The following is a 7,421-nucleotide window of genomic DNA, read 5'->3' as shown; positions in this document are numbered from 1 at the left end:
CTAAATTACTTTTTTTCTTTACCTGCAATGTAAGTTATATTTTCAAACATGTTGAGTATTTATTTAAATTAATAAAGTAAGAAGACTATTCCATGGTATAATTTAGTATTTGGCTGAGTAATATACATTATCACTAGGGCAGTGTAGGCCTTGAGTTATTTTAGAGAGCAACAGTTAAAAAAGGGAAAACAGCTCTCCAAGCTTGCAATGCTAGGGTGAAGTTCAATTTTCTGATCTCGTATTGCCTCAGGAAGATGATGTGGTGGAGCCAGTGCCACTCACACAGGTGATAAAAATATGATAAGATACCCTTCTGAAGCTTTGTCCAGTTTTCTTCTTTTCTAAAAAAACCCGTCCATCCGTCCGTCCCCCCGCCCCGTGAACGTTTTCCTGGTTTTGTCCCGTTCCAAGCCAAATCTCCTGACCGTGCGGGAGAACAGCGCCATCTAGTGGGCGGCCTGTGCCTGGGGCGTTTACTTTCCTCCCCCTCCCTGCAAAAGCCAGGGTCGGGGACCCCAGACGGGCACCTCTCTTGCTGGTGCTGCAGACACCACTTCCCGTTTGCCTGGGACGGCTGCTAGTGCAAACGATAAACTGCAGGCCCTGCAGTCCGTTTCCAAAACAGTACTACAAAAATCTCGTGCGCAGACTTGCCACAGCTCCGGGGGAGTTCAGGACATCTAATTATCTCTTTATTTATTTGTTCTAAAAAACTGTTCTGATAACATTTCAGTTAACAAGCATCTTTTACAGAGATTCCCTATGTGAGTATGCTTTTGATTATCTCTGCAGTGTGCTTATTAATAGTTAATACAGCTTTTCAGCAATGGTCTTTCTTCCAACGAAAACTTCGTCAACTGTGATTCATTAGTCCTTCTGACTCTCGTAAAACGTTTTGCAAGAATAGACATTAATGCTACTTTAAGGGGTTGAGCTCGGCTACCCTTGGCTGGGTAGATGAGGGGAGAGCAGTGGATGTTGTCTACCTTAACTTCAGCAAGGCTTTGACACTTCCATGCTCATGGAAGTGTGGGTTGGATGAGTGGACAGTGAGGTGGATTGAGAACTGGCTGAATGGCAGGACTCAGAGGGTTCTGATCAGTGGGGCAGAGTCTAGTTGGAGCCCGGTAGCTAGTGGAGTTCCCCAGGGCTCAGTACTTGGCCCAGTCTTGTTCAACTTATTCATCAGTGACCTGGATGAGGGCACAGAGTGTACCCTCAGCAAGTTAGCTGATGACACAAAACTGGGGAGAGTGGCTGATACACCAGAAGGCTGGGCTGCCATTCAGCGGGACCTGGGCAGGCTGGAGAGTTGGTCAGAGAGGAACCTGATGAAGTTCAACAAGGGCAAGTGTCGAGTGCTGCCCCTGGAGAGGTTGAACCCCATGCATCAGTACAGATTGGGGGCTGACCTGCTGGAAAGCAGCTCTGCCGAGAGGGACCTGGGAGTCCTGGTGGATGACAAGCTGACCATGAGCCAGCAGTGTGCCCTTGTTGCCAAGAACGCCAATGGTATCCAATCTTAATGGTACATTAAGAGGAGCATGGCAAGCAGGTTGAGCATGCTGCATTGGTGAGACCCCACCTGGAGTGCTGTGTCCAGTTCTGGGCTCCCCGGTTCAAGAAAGATGAGGAACTCCTGGAAAGAGTTCAGAGGAGGGCAACAAAGATGATGAGGGGACTGGAACATCTCTCCTATGAGGAAAGGCTGCGGGAGCTGGGCTTCTTTAGCCTGAAGAAGAGAAGGCTGAGAGGGGATGTCATCAACACATACAAATATCTTAAGGGTGGATGTGATGAGGACGGAGCCAGACTCTTCTCAGTGATGCCCAGCAACAGGACAAGGGGCAATGGGTACAAACTGAAACATAAGAGGTTCCAGTTGAACGTGAGGAAGAACTTGACTTTGAGGGTGATGGAGCACTGGAAGAGGCTGCCCAAGTGGGTTGTGGAGTCTCCTTCTTTGGAGATATTCAAAGCCCGCCTGGATGAAGTCCTGTGCAACCTTCTCTAGGTGAACCTGCTTTAGCAGGAGGGTTGGACTAGATGATCTCCCAAGGTCCCTCCCAACCCTTGCCATTCTGTGATTCTGTGAGCCGAGAATGATGGAACAAATTAGAAAGTTGAGATCTGAAAGCAGCCAGATGTCAGAAAAGGTGCTTGGTAATTTACTTGTTTTGAGTTATTTCTTAGTTTTAATGCAAAATGACAGAAAGTAAGAAATTTACAAATTGAAGGAAGTCAGACATATATTTTGTCTATAGAAAAAGTATGTTTATTATGCTGCTTCTTACTAAACATTGTCTATGTTCTGTGACAATACTGCACTTTCTACATCTGAGATTATTGGATAAGAAAGTAGAACTTGTCCACCTGGTATGAATGAATACTAGTAAAATCCTCCTACATCAGCTGTAGCTCATTTGTGATGTGGGTGTTTGCAATTTGTTAATTACAAGAGAAGCTATAAAAGTTAATTCAAACATTATATAATGGTTCTGGTGAATAGTAACAGACTTTGGTGAAGTAATAGATTAAGCCTTTAAGGCCAGGTTGGACAGGGCTCTGAGCAAACTGATCTAGTTTAAGATGTCCCTGCCCACTGCAGAGGGTTTGGGCTAGATGACCTCCAAAGGTCCCTTCCAACCCAAAGCATTCTATGATTCACAAAAAAGAGAAAAAAGGGAGAAAAGAAACACTTGGGCAAGTGTATAGTTCTGAAAGGCTAGTTAGCTACAGAACTGCTGAGTCTGTGCTCTGCTTTAGTTTCATCAGGTTGCAGGGTTTAGTTGTCTTGTGCGGGTTTTTATTTCTTCCCAGTCCTCTGCGAGGGTATTTCTCATCATCTAATTTGTATGCAAGAGCTTTAAAATATTAGGTGTTTGGTGTGTTAAATCACACATCTGAAATGAGTTATGGAGAGTGACACATACTAGATCCTAATCTGACATTACTGTGAAATGAGAGTTGAGGAAGTCCTGAATATGATGGGGGGGGAAAGTGTAATCAGAGGAGGTTTAGCTCTGGAATCTGATTTAGAAAGAAGAATTGGTTTTATATAGGCTAGGGAATTTATGCTCAGTCATAAACCCTTCGTGATAACTGTGTAATCCATAGCTTGTCTGCTTTCTGGAATACACTTGTTGAAATGATGAATGCTAATCCAGACTGCCTATTGCATGAAAAAAGCTTGCAGGCGGAGATAATGCACTAATCTGACAGTGGACCAAAGCTGGTGTGAAGGCTGTTGCCAAGCTTGCATTTGGAAAGGGCCCACTGGTGCTTCATTTCCTAGAATGGTGCACAGAAACGTGAACCAGACGCAGAGCCCACTTTATGTAGCTGAGAGGTCTCTGGGAGTAATTCATTGATCTGACTTCTGTTGCTTTTTCACCTGTAGCAATATACCCAATAGCTGTCTCACATGGAATGTCCATCTTGGATTTCTTCATATACACAGATGCACTTAATTTTGGGTGTTACTTATTTCTTTCCTAGTTCCCCTTAGGGCTAAAAGATGAAGGAGTGTGGTGGTGGTAGAACATGTTGACAGACTCCTGCTCTGGCTGTAAATCTGCTTAACAATCTTGTGAGAATATTCTGCTGGAAACTCTGAATGTGCATAGCTGAATGGAGCAACACTTGAAGCTGGTGAAATAGGAGAGGTGACGCAGTCCTAAAGCTGATGGACAAACAATGCTGGTTGATATTAGCAAGGAGTGCTACTCACTGAGTGCTTGAAATTACATGTGGAACCGAGTATGCATCTTGGATTCTTAACATTCAATGGAAATGTTGCACTAGCATTATTTATGGGGGGAAAAGATAAAATGTTTATGTGATTTTCTTGTTTGGCTTTTGTGTGTTTGAAAGAGCCCCTTACCACCTGGCAAAAAAAGATCCCGAACTGCTTTATCATCTTTGGAACCAAAATCTCTGAACAACATTTTATAAATTACATTTTCTCAAAGGGGATGGATAGAAGACGGGTCAGAAATATCAGCTTCGCCATACGTATGCTGAAGTGTTCTAGTTTACCCTTAATTCATCTGCAGCTGTCTGTTTATGGACCCATGGCTTTTGGAGACTTCTGCTGTGTCTGACTTCATCTCCTGATCTGGAGCCTGAATTTTTCAGCCCAACTTCTGTAAGTAGGGAGTAGCTCTGCCTCTTGCATACAGATAGCCTCATAATCCGTAGTCAGGATTCTGGTTTGCTAGAATTGCTGGCTGTCTGTATTCACATCATATTTACCTTAAACATTTTATACTTTTGCTTATAAGAACAAGCTCTGTGGTCTTGAGAAACAATGGTGCACAAACTAAAATAAGGATTGAATGTGCTTGAGCTCTGTTTCATCACCAGCGCTGAATTTCATGGTTTAGTTACACATACATTCAGTGTATCTTGACATGGTTCCTTTGACCTCAGCCACAGCAAGAGCATTGAGGCTGCAAGAAACTTTGCTGCATGTTTTCCTAATCTGGCTAATAGTATATTTTTCCTCGCTGTTAAATTACATCCTTATTCTTGTAGGTTTCCTTCTTGGAGTTTTTCACAGGTTTTGTTGAAAAGAATAAGGTGTTGGGAGTATTTAGAAATGTATTTTAAAAATTGACAAGAGCAAGTTGATCAGGAGAAATGTAGATGTTTGTCAGTAAATTATAACAGCAATTTAAAAAAGAGAGCATTTTTCAGTCTGTAACCTAGCTGTGTATAACATCTCTGGAGGGTGAAGAAGCTCTCAAACCAATCTGAACTGCTTTGGTTGACTTTTTTTTTTTTAACTATCTATCTGACTGATGAAACAGATTATATATTCATGACACTCATCCTGGTTTGTTTTGTGGCTTAACTTGATCTTAAGTGTTGTGTTAGGGATATGAAGAATGTATTCAGTTTGTCACGCACTTGAAGGCCTATCTGGAATTCCTGGCTTGCACATTGTCTAAGCTCTAATAGCAAATTAATTTTCTGTCTGGATTACATTGAAAAAGTGTATATTTAATAGCTTACGCCCTGAAAGCATGCACAGCACTTACTTTGACAGATGGTTGTTACAAGTGTCTGAGGAAAACCCCCATTTTTTCAGTAAGTAAAAATCCTGGTTTTTTTAAAGCAAGTAAACTTGTAGAGTTTTAAGTATTTTAATTCTGTGGGATTTTTTTTTTAGTCTCTATTTGTGCTACCCAAAACTACACAGGAACGCTTTGAAAGCAGCTTTTCAGCTTGTAGGAGCTCGCAGTCCTATCGCAACTGAAGAAGATAATACTTGGGATCCTTTTAATTCTTTTCCTGAGGAGAGTAGTTCTTCAGATATTTCAGTGTTGAAAATAATGTCTCATCCCCTGCATCTTTTGTTGTTATGGTAACAACTGGATATGCTAGTGCACACGAGGAAAGACTCAGAAATGTTTTGATTTCATAGTATGCTTGATTTTATTGTATGAAGCCTCTGTGTGCAGGAAGGCAGAAGAGTGTCAGCACACTCCCTGCAACAGTCGACATCATTGGCAAGAAAGAACTATTAATTTTGGTAATGCTTCCCACGTTACTTACTGAATGGACTTCATTCTAATAAATACAAAACTCTTCCCTCAGCTGGTAGTCAGTCAAAACGCAGGCATTTGTGCGCTATTGGAAAATTGGCTTTTCAGCTCATCCCAAACCATGGAAATGAAATCCAAAGCATGCAGGTGGTGATACGTAATCTCCAAGGCCTGTTATAAAGCTAGATAAAGCTGCTAGCTGAACATGAACATGTGTTACTTATTCTCAGAGGAGCTTCAGCTGGTGTGTTATACTTATGATGCCTTGCTTTCATTCCAGGGTTCAGACTATGCAGTCTTCAAAAGGTTAAAGAGGCTGTTGGTGAAATGTGCAAGGACTGCAGCCAGGAAAGTGAAGTCGTGCTGCCCTGCATTGCTTATACTGAGGGTACATGGCAAAGGTTGCATTGGGTCCTGTGTTGCCTTTTATTTTTAGGGGGGCAGCATCAAAATGCATGATTGCCCTGTGAGGCTTCAACTTTTGTTCTCTGTATCTCAGTCTCTGTATAGTTGTTTTGGTTCTTTTCAGAAAAAAAGTGCTCTTGCTGTACTTAGCAGACCAATCGTCTTTGCAATTTCACATGTAGAGTTTCAAATGCCATTCTAAACTGAGCTAATGACTGTTGGTGCATCGGAAGATAGAGCTAATAATCAAAAAGGAAAGTTAAAGAACTTGAAAGTTGATTTTTTTTCCGTAGTCTACACAAATTTAGGTTTTGTATAATTCAAACACATTTTTATTTAATCAAATACGTCTGTAGCTTGTATGATCAGGAAGGGGCTTTCACTTTGTCAGAAATTAAGATGCAAACAACTGGGGCTTGCCACCAGCATACCAAACACCTTACCCTAGCATACCAAACAAAAGATAAGAGGGGGTCTGCAAAGAACTTGTTGCTTGAAAAATGGGCTTCCACCAGTCTGCATTATAATCAGAATTATAAAGGGCTATTGTAAGTACATCTGCTGTAAGGGAAGAGATGGGTAATGCTTTTTCAGCCTTACAGTTAGAGGTACAATGAGCATCTTGGGTAGCCCTGCAAAACGGAATGGCATTGATCATGCGTTCGTCACTCAGGGAAGGTACTTGATACTGGTTAACACCACTTACTGCGCAGATGCAGACCAAGGTCAGAGAATAGAAATGGACAAACATAAAAATTGAGGTAACGTTCAGATACTGCACGAAACAGCTGGTGGAAAACCTTTTTGACTGGTGGGGATGGCTCCCAGACTGGAAAGGATGGTTAGAAAAAACTACTTAAAACAGCACTGAAGTACAATTTATTGGGTTAATTAACTTTATTGCTTGCGCAGGCATTAGTTCAGTTATCTTAAGTTGTAGCCAATTGGTATGTAAAAGTATACAGCATGGCAAAAAGCAAGTAGAGGCCAGAACAAAAATGCTGAATGCTAGATGATAAGGAAGACAAAAAGGAAGAAGTGCTTGCACTAATGACAACAAGTTATTACAAAACCTAGAGGCAGGAATGGATGATGGGACAGCACAGCCCATATGGTGATTGATCCTGGTCTCCCACAAGTCGTGGGGTGGGTGTCTGTGGTCCTTCTACCATACTCTACATCTTTAAAAGAAAGAGGTCCTTACCTGAAGGTGTCTGAAATTAAGCTGTAAACACATGAGAAGGAAGCAAAGTGAATAAAACTATGTGAGGCAAAGCAAATGTTTTTGGAAATGGAAATCAAGAGCAAGAAACATAAGGAGGAATTTGAAAGGCTCGCAGTAGTGAATGTGTGTGAGCAATAATTGCTCATGAAAGGAGGGAATATGAAGAGGAAATTCAATTTGTAACTTCTCAGGCATGGAGGGCAAGAAGGCCCAACTACAAAAAGGGGTTAAGCTGGCATGAA

Source organism: Egretta garzetta, unplaced genomic scaffold, assembly GCF_000687185.1.
Source record: "Egretta garzetta isolate BGI_Z169 unplaced genomic scaffold, ASM68718v1 scaffold473, whole genome shotgun sequence".
In the NCBI taxonomy this organism is placed as follows: domain Eukaryota; kingdom Metazoa; phylum Chordata; class Aves; order Pelecaniformes; family Ardeidae; genus Egretta; species Egretta garzetta.
The sequence above is the reverse complement of the archived record's forward strand: the minus strand, read 5'-3'. Positions refer to the sequence as shown.